Below are 15,385 nucleotides of genomic sequence, written 5' to 3' on the forward strand. Positions count from 1 at the left end.
ATGAACGTTAAGACCTATTATTGCAGGATGGCAATGGGTTATGTGTCTTCCATCTGCAGAAAGAAAGGGAAAAGAACATCAGACAGAATCAGGTACTGACATTTAAAGTTGGTGTTTCTTTGCCTGAAGATCATGTCTCAATGTCCACAGGAGGGATGCATCCTTGTATTGTGATTAGATGAAAAAGGAACTTTGGTGTTAGAGAGGAAGAGGTGAATGCCCACTGCCTAGCACCAACACTGAGCCTTATTTCAGAATTAAAAATGCATTTCAGCTGTTGCCAGTTAGGAATGGTCACCACATCTTAAGATCAAAGAAACTGAACCCTGAACAGTGAAACTGAAACGAAGATTGAAACATTAAAGATTAACTCAGGGTGCAGCTCTGCCTGAAGGTCAACTGTTGTTTTACTGTAAGATCAGTGCTTTCTTGTCAAGGTACATGGTAAATGGAGACCTTTTGTCCTTGGGCCTTGGCAGATATCACTGAGAGAACTTGGTTTGAAATGCGTATAACTTTCCCTTTGAAGAAGGTCATGTCTTTGAAGATAAATGTTCTGTGATTTTCACTGGTATTACCTCTTAATATTACCTCTCACAGAAGTTTCTTTCTTAAAATACAATGAATGAAGTGTTTCTAGCTGCCTTAGAAACAATACCAATTTTTCTTCAGGAAAGACTGAAGAGAGGAAAGTGTTCTTCTTGTTGGAGGAGAACTGTGTTAGAGTACTGTTAGAGTACTCAAAAGTAATCTGACATACACATGGCTGCATCCACCAGTCCTGAGGGAGCTGGCTGTCATTGAAAGATCACTCAATAATCTTTGGAAGCTCATAGCAGCTTGGAGAGAGGGAAGAGAGCAAACATGAACTCCAACTTCAAGAAAGGCCACAGGAAGACTCAGGTAACTATAGGCCAAGCAGTTTCATCACATTCCCTGGGAGGGAGCTGGAGAAAACCCTCCAAAATAATAATGTAATTGAGTATAGTCAGTGAGACACTGTGAAGGGTAAATCATGCTTTATTAATCTGATAGACTTCTACAATGAGGTGACAAGTTTGGTGGATGATAAGAAATCAGAGGAAGCTGTTCACCTGCTCTTCAGTAGGCTTTTGATACTGCCTCCTGTAGTGCCCTTTTAGACATGCTGATCAGTGGATACTGAGATGCAGCATTCAGTAAAGTGGAGATAAGTTCAACAGTCAGGTTGTGTTGGACTTTCATGCCAATATAATAAGGAGATTACTTCATTGTGAAGCAGGTTGATCCTAAAGGACTGCAGCAACTGGAAAGGACCCACGCTGGAGCAGGGAAAAGCGTGAGGAAGAAGGAGCAGCAGACAACGATGTCCAGGCTGGTTCCTTGTGTCCTCATTTCCTATGTCGCTGTGACACTCAGTGAGGAGCAGGATTAGGAATAAAAAGGTGAAACTGAGCCCAGGAAGGACAGGGGAAGTAAGAGAAGTGTTTCAGTTTTTTCTTTGATACACACCACTCAAAAGTATTTCAATTTGCAATAAATTAAATTAATTTTCACCAGGGTGAGTCTGCTTTACCTGTCGTGATAACTGGTAAGTGATCTCCTTGTCTTTATCTCAATTCATGATCTTTTTCATTTTATTTTCTGTGTCTTGTTGAGGAGGTGGAGTGAAAAGAGTTGGGTGGGCGTCTGCCATGTGGACAAGACACTGAACTAGGAAGAATATTTACTACATCAGAATTGTTCTGCTGCCACTTAGATATACCTAGAAAGGCAATTGGGAAAAAGAAGCTCAGAAAGAGGAAACACCAAATCCTTCCAATGGGGAAGAACAACTTCTGATGCCAGCACCGCCTTCTTTCATGTGATTCATAATTGCCTTTCTTTTTAAGCCGTGCGCTGTTTATATTTAACTGTGAAGACAAAGTTCCAGCTGAATTTATGAGTCCACCGATTTCTGTTCAGGTAAATTCTCACATATCCATCTTTTTTTTTTTTTTTTAATTTCCTTCTTATCTATAACTTCAAATTAGATGCATTTCCATTTGTTGGCTTCTGTGGATTAGACTCATATTTTTTAAATAGCTGTTTTGGGGTTAAAGATGGGATCAGTCTTTCTAAATGACTCTGCCTGTGGTTCAGCTGACATTTGGGATGCTTGGCCTTTATCTTGAGACCTGGGGCTAAATCCTTCACCTGAGGAGCAACACCTATTAACCAGAGTGTCTCTCCAAAATTTGGCAAGTGTCCCATGAGTTTCTGGCAGCCCTGTGTAAAAGTCATGAGCCAGGGGGAGAAAATACTACAGAAAAAGCTCATTGGTTGAGATGAGGACAGAGAACGAATGTATTAATTATTGCTACTACTGGAACAAGCTCAGTATAGGGGAGATTAATGTAATGTATTGTCAGTTGATAAAAGGTTATGGCAAAGTGAACTAAAGCAGACTAAAACCACCTTCCTCCCACCCACCCACTTCTACCTCCCCCCACTCAAGCAGCACAGGGGGAATAGGGGTCATGGTGGGCACAACGTTGAGAGGGAAAAGCCAAGAATGCTGGTGAAAGGTGTATCACATACCATGGGACATTGTGCTCAGCAATAAAAGCTAATGGAAAGGAGAAAAGTGAAGGAGTTGATGGTTACAGAAAAACAAACATATATTGAGCAAGGTGTCAAGTACTCAGGTACAAACAGCCCATCCTGTCAGCAGAAATGATCAAGCAATAGTATAGGATCAGTGACTTGATGCTTTTTTTTTTTCTTTTCGTGTGTGTGGTTTTGTTTTTGCCACTGCTTACTCTAAATTATCTTTCAGGTCTGATTTAAAAAGCATTGCAAGAAACGATGTGGCAGAAGAATGGTCCTGAGATGAGCTGTTTCTTCTACATTGTGCTTCTGTTCCAGATCACTCATGCAGGTAAATGCCTCATCCCTGTAATATCTGAGAGCTTCTCACCAAACCAAACCAAACCAAACCAAACCAAACCAAACCAAACCAAACCAAACCAAACCAAACCAAACCAAACCGAATTAAACCAAACCAAACCAAACCAAACCAAATTAACCCAAACCAAATTAAACCAAACCAAAAGCAGTGCAGCCTTTCACATTCCTGTATTCAAATGCTAGGGGGCGCTCTCCAGTTGTGGTAATAGCTCATGGCTTTCACCTGCAATTTCACCTTCCTTCTCTTGGAAAAGAACGATTCAGCCTCTCTCCTTCCCACTCTACCTTCAGCAGTTTAATTCATTCCAGCTCCATCTCTTGCAACTGCGGCAACGACAGTTTTATTTTTGAACAGAGCAAAAAGAAGCAGAGCAGAGCAAAAGAAAACAAATTAAAAAAAAAAGGATTGGATAAATTCCTAGAAGTAAAATCTATCAAATGCTATAGATGACAAACATGGCTCAGAATGCCCATGGATCATTCTGTGCTGGAAGACAGGAAAGAACAATATGGGAATATAATCATCGACTTGCTCTGCTCTTATCCTCATGTGGAGTTGTTCTACGTTGTCCACACTGGGAGGCAGAATTTAGTTGCCTCAGCTGAATCATTTAATGCCATGTGAGGTCCTCTCTTTTTACCTGTGGAATTCTCTGCAGAAGGACACGAATGTCCAGTGGATCTTGACTGATTCCTGCTTTGAAACCACCACTGAATACTTCAATGTAGGCTTCAAAATTAAAGAAAATCTTTTCCTTTTTTCCTCTAGAAGCCCTTGATGAATTCAATTGGGATCAAGCTAACCACATCATCCTCATAGTTGTCGTTGTTTTAGTCGCCATTCTCCTCCTCATCGTCATTGTGTTCTTCTATTGCTTCTGGTCAGGTATGGGCATTTTCTCCCAACATTTTCAGATTGTATGTGCTCCTATAGCATAACTCCAGGTTCTGTTGCACTCATCCTGTCCTTATTGGCATGGCATCCGAGTGACAGTGCTGGGTTAGAGTGAAGAACCTAGTCCATACCTTGCTGAAGTATGAGGAGTAACTGCCAGAGCTTGGGATCAATAATCATTCTCCCCCAACCCTTGTCACTACTGGGCACAGCACATCCACCTGGTCCAGGCCGCAAGATTTGGCTCTGATCTTGTCAAAACTGGTCATCACTGAGATGCTGACCTTCACCATAAGGATGTACATGTTTTTGCAGGATTGGAGGAAGCTGCTGCTCTCATCTGTTGTTCCCATGGGACTTTAAAAAATAAAACCAAATGCTGATTTCTTGGTATATTCATTGTACAAACCTTCAGGGCACTTCTCCCTCTGCACTGGCATTTGCTTGTTTTTGTTTTAGCTTTGCTGGCCTCAGTTTCCTGATGACAGGGGAAAGGAAGAAAGACAGAGGACAACTAGGTTGATATCCATTCACTAACACCTCAAACATTTGTTTGAATCAGGCTGTCCTAACTCTAGATGATCCCAAAACATCAAGACACCAATATTATAAAGAAAGTTTAACATTTCAGCTTTCATCTTTACTATGGAGTTTTCATGCCCAACCTCTTCTTTTTTTTCTTTATTTTTTCCAGGTATTCGTTCAAGGGATCTTGAAAGAGGTAAAGTGTAAGGTAAAATAAATGTTGATGATTATATACGTCTTGTTTAGTGCTTGATTGTGTATCTATTTGGGTGCGCATTTCAGTGCTATGATATTGAAAGGATTATAGGATGTGACCCAAGTTTTAATCCCAGATGATATAAGTAATAAGTTAAAATGAGAGTGTGAGAGTCTTTGTGACTTCTGGAGTGTGTGTCTTGCTCTAATTTCAGACTGAAATACAGTGTCATCACCAATATCCAGGGCTCATTTCCAGAAAAACAAATATGAATGTCATATATGATGTCATGTGGTACTGCTTGTCTTCCATGCAGATCTGCATGTGCAGCACACACAAAAGTCTCTAAATGTCTTTGTAATGCGAAGTGAATCTAGGCCCATGCCTCCATTTGTCATCAAAGGCCAACTCGAGGATGCAACTCTTTTCTCCCAAGACAGACCAAAAGAAGGGGGAAGAGGGAAGATGGATCTGGGGGCTTTGGTTGGTAGTGAGTTGAATTTGAGTCAACGATCTGTCCTGGCAGTCAAAAACGGCTGATCCCTGTGGGTTCCTTCCAGCTCAGGATATTCTATGATTCTGTTAATTACTCTTGGAGCTGCAAATCTATCCTGGGTGATCAACTGAAATAAGCACGTTAAAATTTCTAACAAAGATATTTTGCTTGAATGGACAAAGGAATAAGAACACTAATCTCTGTTCTGCTTTATTTCCTCTTTAGGGTTACTCAAACTTGATAATTCTGAAGGTAAGAGTTATGGTGTACAAAGCAGTAAAAAACTAAGATCTACACCATATTCAACCTCTTAGTAACGTGTACACACTTTCAGCTTACGCAGGATCTCAGAAGCCAGTTTTTAAGATTGTATGTGTCTTCTGTTTAAGTTAATATTGGCAAAAGTCTCCATGGCTCTGTCATCTACTGGGTCTGCTATGAGAGTAACACCATTGTGAAGGTGGTTAAAGAATGACTTCCATCACCTGCCTCCATTTTCAAGCAGTCACAGAGCTGTTTTAGTAAAAGAACTTTGTTTTGTTTTTCCTGAGAGATGATTAGAAGAACCAGAAGGGCTGGTTGGGTCTGTTCTCTACTTGGCTATTTAAAGTGTCTTTTTTTTTGCCTGAGACCCTCTGGAGGAAGGCATGGGTTCGAGTTGGTAGACTGTGTTACCAGAAATATTTTGTAAGCCAGAGGCTGTGCACAGTCTAAAAATGTTTTTAATCTTTTGCAGGAGATACGAATGCAGAAGAAGGTAAGTCAGCACAATCTCTGTGCAGAGTATATGCTAACAAAATAATATGCAGTTAATGTTCCCTAATCTTGACACTGGGCAGCTCAGAATGATGTTGGAAGGAGAATCAGGCAAAAAAATTAGAACTGCTAGATAAGAAAACTGCAGGATCAAGGCAGGCAAGCATATAGCCAGAATTTTATCCTTTCTTTCTACTTATTCCTCCCAAATCCACCTCAACTCCTCCCTTCTACCTTTCATCCCTAGGTATGCTGTAGTAAATTTTGCCCCAAATCTCATTAAAGCTTCCAATGAGAAGCTTTAAACAAGTCCCCCTTCTCCCCAGTCCTGGAATAATTTTGCTGTCTTGTGGAATCCATTAAAACCTTTTTTTCCCCTTTGTGAATGATGAAGTCCAAGTTATAAAGGACTGCAAAGGATATTTGTTATAACATGTGGCAGAACTGATATTCCATGCAGCACACAGCACTAAGGCACTAAGGGATATAACTTTAAGACGATACAGATTGGTAGTTGGACTTGATGATTTTGAAGCTCTTTTCTGTTTTGTCTTGTTTTGCCTTCAGAATATAAAGACACCCCAAATTCAGAAAAAGCTGATGGTAAGTGAATCTGTCCCTCACTTACTACTCTTAAAGGAGCTTGTGTGTGCAGTAAAAATTAAACAAAAATGAATGCAATGCAATCAGTTCTATTTTAATATACTTTAATTCCTGCTGACCCTGTAGTGTGCCCTACTGACTTGCTCTTGATTCCTGCTGCTTGCTGTTTTCCAGGCTGTTCTTGTCTATTCCAGTCTGATGTTCTTGTCTCATTTAATTTCTCTTTTTCCTTCTCTGTTGGCTGTTTGTTATGAGCTTCTTGTCCTAATCTTGTGCAGTCCAAAGACTATTTGTATCTCAGTAAGCTACGAGCCGTCATTTTCCTTAACTGAAATGCTGAGAATTTGAAAATGCTTTAATTTAATGTAAACTGTTTATATTCTTTTGCAGAATCCGTGGAGAGAAGAATTGGTAAGTTTGTGTGACCCTTGATTTGCTTTGTACTTTGGAAGTATGCCACAGAGAAAGGGAGATTTCCGGAGTAAAGAGGTTCCAGACAACTCCCATTGCATTTCAGTGGGAAGGATTTTGGTGGTGATCATCTGTGACATGAAGTGAGATTAGGGTGGAAATACGTAACTTAAAAACTACAGCAGAACCTTTAGTTAGAAGGTTGATGTGGCATGAGCAACTGAGCTGTGTTTTATTCCAGTCCTTTCTATCGTTTTTGGACGACAATCACGTTATCTTGCAGATGACATGGATGCTGAAGACTTGACTGGCTTTTCTATGTATTAAGCTTTTGTGGAACATATAGGTTCATAGGTTCATAAGGTTGGAAAGGACCTACAAGGTCATCTAGTCCAACCATCCTCCTATCACTATCCCTACCCAACTACTCAATCCAATCCCTTAGCACCTCATCTAAACGCTTCTTGAACAGCGCTAGGGACGGTGCCTCACCCACCTCCCTAGGCAGGCCATTCCAGTGCCTGACCACTCTTTCAGAAAAAAAATGTTTCCTCAAATCTAATCTAAATCTTCCCCGGCGCAACTTGTGGCCATTCCCTCTTGTCCTGTCATTATTTATCAGGGAGAAGAGGCCCACCCCCTCCTCACCACAACCTCACACTTAAAGACTGACAGAGATTTTATTTCCTGCGGGGCTATGAACATCGTAGGCCCTGTTTTAATTTGTCAACAAACACACCTTTTAATTTACGTTATGACTTCTTGGCATCATATGGATTTACTTGGAAATCTGAATCTGGTATCCTTCTCTGACTTCCAGTCTATATATACATTTTTAGGAGAAATGGGTTGAAAAAAAAAACCAAAAAACAAAAAAACACACAAGAATAAAACCCCAAAATATTTAGCTGTGTGTTCCAGTAACACCAGATAAAGCAGGTTTTCCTTTCTAGATGTTTAGATTCAAGGAAGAGTGATGGGTTTTGTAATTGAATAGAAGCTCCTCCTGTGCTTTTGTACCTGAAATTGAGGAAGCAAATAGGTATATCATATGAGGAAGGATGTGGAAAGGATCTTCTGAGCTGATCTGCCTTTCTCACCAACTTCTTTTCATGTCTTTGTCTGCAGACTACCTGGAGAAAGTTGTCTTTGAAGGTGAGAGCTCTTGAACTTGCTGGGGAGAGGGAGAATCCTGGGTAATGCTGTCACTCTGACAGCTGTACTTTGCATGTGAAGCCACATACAAAAACAAGCTGTCCCATTTGCTCAAATTTGGGATCCTGAAGAAATCTTCTGTGAATCAGTAACAACACAGAATGCATTCACAGCATCCCAGAGGGCCAAACAAACACACTTGAGTGTCTTCATTGGCGACAAATTTGCAGTACAAGCCACAGCTTTATTCCCCTCTGAAGTTAAGATCCTGTGCCACATCAAGGGTACTCAGCCTGATAACGGACTTCATGATAGATGGAACAGAATATGTGGTGTCTTTTTGGCAAAAGCTGCTGATTTCATTTCCATATATTTCCACAAATTTCTTCTCTTCAACTCCATGTCCTTGTCAGTGCTACCACACTAGTGGTCACTGTCACCTGTTAGATCTTTGCCCTGTGGCAATGCACAACTCTTTTCCCTGTATGGAAGAGATATTAAGACCACTTGTGCTTTTTTTCAGAATCTATTGTCCTAGATGCTGACACAGCTCACCCTAGACTGGAAGTCTTCGATGGAGGAAAGAGTGTAAAGGATACAGGGACTATTAGAAATGTGTCCATGAATAGCAAAAGGTTTGACTCCCACCTCTTCATCTTGGCCACGGAGGGCTTCAGCAGTGGCAAGCACTACTGGGAAGTGTATGTGGGAAAGAAAAAGAATTGGGAACTGGGAGTAGCTTCTGAAGCTGTGAGTAGAGAAGGGACACTGATTCTCTGCCCAAGAAATGGCTTCTGGGTCATTGCACTGTCTGATGGGATAGAATACTGGGCGTACACCGACCCTTGGATGCGTTTGAATGTCAGGCTGAAACCACAAAAGATTGGGATATTCCTGGACATCTCAGGTGGACAGCTATCCTTCTGTGATGCCCAAAGTCAAATGACTTTTCACACTTTCAACATTGCTGAGAGTGATCAGAACGGGAAGCTCTTTCCCTTTCTATCCATGGGAAACAGCGCTGGAAAGGACGACCCTGAGCCACTTAAGGTTGTGTTCTAAAGGTGAGTAGCCAATGAAATCTGCTGTAGGTACTAACACATGTAATTTCATGGAGAACACTGTCTTCTGTTTTGCCTCGTTCTCTTTGAATCTTCATGCCACTGTTGATGTGCACAGACTTTGGAACAGATTAAGCGTCCCTTCATTTGCCTACAGAGCCCCTCCATCATTAGAGCAACTGTTCCGGCGAATCTTTGTTAGCACCACACTCTTGGTATCATCTAAACACATCGGAACTGCATCATCATGTACACGTTCACTTATCAAACAATAATTTGCATTTTTGCTTTTGATTTGTAGAATAAAATCATGATTTTCCCAGACTGAATTACTGGTGTTTCCATAGCTTTATTTGCTACATAGCCTCATAGCAGGCCTTTTCTAAAGACTCCTTGGGTAATGTCCTGGAGTTGGGTGGACCATGCATGACAACATGATTTGAAAGCTTTTCTAGAGAAAGGATGTGTTCTTCATGGGATTTCATCACTGTATCTCCAGGATGGATAAAGTGGTGGATTCCTGGAGAGGATGTCCTTTTAGCACAAGAAGAAATGGAAGGTCCTTATCATAATGTTTTGGGAAAGGATCCTGTAGATCTCTCTACTCTTGTGTCACCTCCCTTTCTTTGACCTAATCTTGTAAATTCTTAAGTGAAACCTCTAGCTTTCAAAGGAGCGTATGTCAACCAATGTCCTTGCACGCAGGTCAGATCCGCAGGTCAGAAGTAAAGGCTGTGTTTGTCCTGACATGGGCCAAGTTTTGGTATTGGCTCAGGTTCATCTTGATGTGAATTCCTTCCTTCTTCATGCATTTATTTCCTTTCTCTTCAAATGACAGTCTGCTCATTAGTTCTATTAGTTCATTAGTTCTAACATTTTCCCTTATTCTTGTTGGTAAGCATCAAGCAGAAGACACATGAATTTTTGCACACTGGAGGTACATATGCCATGTGTTATTTTGGTTTTCCAAGAGTTTAGTTTTCCCTCTGCAATTGTAGCTGAAAGCTTTGTGCCATGGAAGCTATAGGATCTGTGGGATCCTTATCCCCATCACTGACCAGACTTTCCAAATAATTTTCTGATCTTCTATGATCCCGGGTAATGCAGATCTCTTGGTGTGTGTGCAACATCTGTGGTTGTGGTAAGGCCTAGAAAGCTTTCTGTATTAACAGAAGGTAGAAAAGCAGCAGCAACAACGAACCCACAAAACCAAAAAGGTGACATTTGAAAAGGCTCATGAAAGTGTACTTTAAAAGGGAAGCCTGCTCCTGTTCCTAACAGTGACATCTGGATTACAGGGAAGGAGGTTGTGATGTATCAACTCTCAATCCACAGTATCCATTCATTGACGTAAAGTCAGTGATAATTTGGAAAGAGTATTTCATCCTTTCTTCTTGCTGTGTGTTCTGCAAAGTAAATAGGAAGCCACTAAAACCAATATTCTAATTAAAAGAAATCAAGATTTGAAATCTAGATAAAATCATCCAATTTCCTATTTTGCCCAGAGCCTCATCCTTGTGGTTAGAAGCAGCATAGCTACAGCTGTGAAGTTGTTAAAACATTATCTCCATCTGCTTCTGTTTAATACATCCTCTTTCTCTCTTCCTACCTGGAAAATTCTTTTTTTTTTTTTTTGTAGATGTCAAGATGTTAAATATTTTTTAATTTCCATATATTTTTATCAGGGTTTTATAATTTTTCTTATCGACATTCCACATCACATTGTAACGTAAGGCACTGGGAGATGAAGAGTTAATGCTCCAGTTGTGTGGACTGCCTAATTTCCGGGAAACTGGTTCTTAGAAGAGACGAACTCCGTACCCCTGAGGACTTTGTGTTCCCATTTTTCACTCAGAGGGAAAGGTCAAACTGCAGGCAAGTCTTCCTTCCTGCTGCTCGTCAGAGTGGGAGCTTCCCAGCCATCTCACCTGCAGCTTTAGTGTAAGGCCGTTGGTTTCAGAAAAATTCTCTCATGCTATTTGATTTATTAGCTTCAATTCCAATTATATTTTATTATATTGTGTCATTTTGCATTACAGTATCTTATTTAGTAAATTAGTTTTCCTCCTCAGATCGTTGTTGCTCTTTTACTTTTAGGCCCATCTCTCTACCCTCTCCCTTTTCCACCTTCCCATTTCCTGGGACATGGGTCTGTGGCTCCCCCACCCCATTAGTTATGGAACCGGGCTGAACCAGCCTAGAAACTGTTGACAATTTAGCAGTACAACTACAACTGTACATGACTAGCATCTCCCACGTTCCCAATTTGTGTTTGAAATATTCTGTCTAACCCCATTTTTCAGTCAGTGGTTTAATCCTGATAATATGTTGACTTTGGACTTTGTTGTGTATGATTTATTCAGTGTTGTCAGAGCACTTAAGTCACTGGCTATTAAGAAAAGCATTTTTGTCTGGAGAAAAGCAGAAGAGAATGCTGGACGATTTCTCTGGATTTGTTGGTCTCATCTGAAGTGGAACTTCAGTATTACTTCAAAGGCACGAAAGCTAAGATTCCTTTTTAATAAGAGAACAGGTAAGCACTGACAGGAATGTGGCACTATTGGACATGGTGGTAACAGGAATTGGTAGGTCAAGTTGATGGAAGGGCATGATGATTTGAAGGTCTTTTCTAACCTAATTGATTCTATTGTCTTGTTATTATTAAAAAAACAAAACAAAACAAATCTGCACAAAAAGTCTACACATCTTTTAGAAGTGTACTTCATTTATAGACATGGAGAAAGACAATAATGATAGAGTAGCGTAGTAACCTTGTGTTCCTCCATCATATGAAGACTATTCTTTAGCTTCAAGTCATTTGCATTAAACAAACGAAGATGAAAGTAGCTCCATTGTCTCTCTCATATTTTCCTTTCTCCTTCATTCACAGACTTGAAGTTCTTCTCTGTGTTGATTTGGCTGATATCCCTATGGCATGTATGTAGTTTCACGAAGAACGCTAGATATTTCTTTTTATTTGAAAGAAAAAGAATAAAAAGTCGCTTATAAAACAGACTATATTTTTGAAAAAGGAAGATTTAAAGCACCCTCTTGCCACTGTTGTGACTATGAAATGGAGTGCTGGCTCATTTCCTTGTGGTGATCACTAATAAGCTAAGTGAGGTTGCACGATTTTGTTTGATTAACTGGCTAGTATTTCTATTTCTTGGCACTGTGGTGAAACGCTGTCAGGTGTAAATGAGTATCTAGAGAGTCTGTAAGTTTGATTAGTGGAGGACAAATGAATCCCTACATACAAGGCTACAGAAAACGTAATGCCTTTTTATACAGCTGTTAGTAAGGTCTCCTTACTAAAAAAGACGGAGGGATTCCAAAACATGTTCTTTATCCCCATGTTATTAACATCAAACTACTGCTTAGGAGTGATGAACAAAAGCAGAGGAATAGAGAACAACATTAAGAAAATTAAGGATTGCACAGCTGAGCACGGAGCAAGGAATGATTTCGTATGAGAATCAATGATATAGTTAAGGGATCTTCGACTTGGAAATGAATTAGTAAAATGAACAGGGAACTGTTTCACCCAGCAGAAGTTGCTGCAGACATCAAAGGAAAGAATTACACTGTAGATTCAAAGCCAAATATTTTCCCCGTGATTATAGCTGTGTTCTGATGCTCATTTTGGTAGAGCTGCAGGACTGACAGAAGTTACATGTTCTCAAAAAAGATATGGGCAACTCAGCACAACAGAAAAACAAAGACCTAAAACATCTACCTATACTGTATGCAAAAGCAGGATACATCCAGTGAAATCTGTAGTGAAGATGTCTACATCTGAATTAGGTGCTTTGGCTTCTGTTAATAAACAGAAGCGATCAGTGTTGAAGTGGAAGTCATATTATCCTGAAGGGTATATCAAATATAAAACCCCATGAGCTTTGCCTCCTCCAGTCTCACTTTCAAATAGTACATAATCATTTTACAACAGGTTATTATTTGGTGTGATGATTTTTTCATTTCCTTCAAATTATGGCACATGAACGCCTCATGTGTGGCACCACCAAGAAGGAACGTTCCAATCACTGGCATTTATGAACAATGAATTAATCATTAATTATGAACAATGCTCCAACCATGCCTATTTTTTTTTTCCCTTAAAGTGTTTAAATTATTGGTTTCTGAAGTTTGCAGGGAGACTTTCAACCCTTGGCCCTTCAAATGTTTAGTGCACATGATAAACACGATACTCATAGAATCATAGAATCACTCAGGTTGGAAAAGACCTCAAAAATCATTGAGTCCAACCATGACCTAACCATACTACCCTAATACATAAGCATGATGAAATGCTTAGTACTCTTGATGTGTAACATGTCAGGTTGATAAGCATCACACAGCTAATTGCTCACTCCCTCTCAGTGGGATGAGAGAAGAATTGAGAAAGGTTGAAGTACAAGAACACGTTGGCTGAGATAAGGATGGTTTAATATGAAAGAAAGCGAAAAAGAGAAACAAAAGAAAAAACAAGGAATGTATTGCAATTGTTCATCAAAACAGATGACCTCTAGAACTTGGTGAGGGGATTACAGGAGGCTCATGAGCCAGCAGTGTGCCCTGTGGCCAAGAAAGCCAAAGGGTTCCTGGGGTGTATTCAAAGGAGTTTGACCAGCAGGTCGAGAGAGATGATCCTCCCCCTCTGCTCTGCCCTGGTGAGGCCTCACCTGGAGTACTGTTTCCAGTTCTAGGCTCCCCAGTGCAAAAAAAGACAGGGATCTCCTCAAAGGAGTCCAGCAGAGGGCCGTGAAGATAATAATGGCTGTGGAATCCCCCTCTTATGAGGAAAGGCCGAGAGACCTGGATATGTTCAGCCTTGAGAAAAGAAGGCTCAGAGGGGATCTGATCCATGTCTATAAATATCTCAGGAATGGGAGGCAAAGGGACAAGGCTGGACTCTTCCCAGCATTTTGTGGCGATAGGACGAGGGGAAATGTTCACAAACTGATGCATAGGATGCATAGGAACTTCTTCAGAGTGAGAGTGACGGAGCACTGGAACAGGCTGCCCATAGTGAAAGTGGAGTCTCCTTCTCTGGACACGTTCAAGACCTGCCTGCATGCCTACTTTAGCAACCTGGTCTAGGGAGCTGCTATGGCAGGGGGGTTGGATTCAATGATTCACAATGATCAATTTGAATGACATTCTTTTTTTTAAGAGCAATAATAGCATGTTCCTGTACTGTATGCTCCAGCATGGGTATAGCATATGATGCAGTTCCTTCGTTTCACCCAGTTCTAATTGAATTTTTAGTGAGCAACATGGTGGAGAAACTGAAGCTTTCAGTTTTTTCTGGTGGACCGAGAAGCATGCTGCCAACTCCCTCTATCCCATCAGGTAAGGACAGTTGGATCGCCAAGCCAAGACTCTTTGGGATACAAAAGACAAGACTGGCAATGTCTTTGTCAATAGTGCTGTGGGCACTGTGGACCCATTTTCAGGAATGGAGTGGAGGCAGAGTGGGAACAGCAAGAAAAGTACCAGAGCTCACCAGATATAACCACCTGTGCTGGTTCTCTTAAAGAGAATGGTGTGACCAAGTAAGCATTAATGTAGATGACCTCAAGAGGAGGGAAATCCAGTGAGGTACTGAGGTGGCTTTGGAGGGGTCAGGATGACTTCCAGCCCTGCACAGACAATTCCAGTACTGCAAGGGTGTAAAGTGACATGACCAGAGGAGGGAAAGCTACAAGGCAGACTTTTACCTTTTTAATTCATGTCCACAATTGCTTGCAGTGAGGGACATCTTGAAGCTGATTTCTGATGGACTGAGAAGCATTCTGCCTACTTGCTTTATCTCATCAGGTAAGGGCATTTGGATTGCCAAGCTAACTCTCTTTGGCTAAGCATCATTTATGGGTGTGTGACTGTGGTGAGGGTTTGGTTTCTCCATTTTTCTTTTAATTGTTGGGACTTTTCCTGTCTATAATGTGGTCATGTCTTGAAAAATACTGAAGTTGTTCTTTCGATTTTGCTCCTTTTCTGCACGATTTCCACTGGAAAAAATAAAACTCCAGCATTCAATTTCTGACACATGGAGCTATGTTCACAGAAAGACTGTATTTCCCATTTGGTTAAACTCTTCTGACAGATGAACTACATTCTATGGGCATGCCAACATCTAGGTGGATTGTTTGTAGGTCCTGTGGCTCCCTTGAATTTTTCATTCATATTACATTTGTGTGAAGACACGAGTCACTCCCATTATGGGTCATATCAGGAGGATCAGCTGTTGAGACAGCAGCCACGTTATACTTCTACTTCCTTTCTTCCTTTTTATTCTTTTTTACTTATCTTTCCAGTGAGTGCTGCATTAAAGAAGTTAATTGACCCATTGACCCATA

General features: G+C 40.7%; 1 long non-coding RNA gene across 1 annotated transcript; it reads left to right on the top strand.

Annotated features, from left to right (window-relative positions):
- Window positions 1–1,880: 1,880 nt before the first annotated feature.
- LOC136057486 (uncharacterized) lies at window positions 1,881–4,580 on the top strand. Its single transcript, XR_010623030.1, has 4 exons — window positions 1,881–1,944; window positions 2,798–2,899; window positions 3,698–3,814; window positions 4,518–4,580. It is a non-coding gene; the product is annotated as an uncharacterized LOC136057486 (long non-coding RNA).
- The last annotated feature ends 10,805 nt before the right edge of the window (window positions 4,581–15,385 follow it).

The sequence above is a fragment of the Cyrtonyx montezumae genome, unplaced genomic scaffold (assembly GCF_038088225.1).
Source record: "Cyrtonyx montezumae isolate F1298 unplaced genomic scaffold, pur_monq_1.0 scaffold_67, whole genome shotgun sequence".
In the NCBI taxonomy this organism is placed as follows: domain Eukaryota; kingdom Metazoa; phylum Chordata; class Aves; order Galliformes; family Odontophoridae; genus Cyrtonyx; species Cyrtonyx montezumae.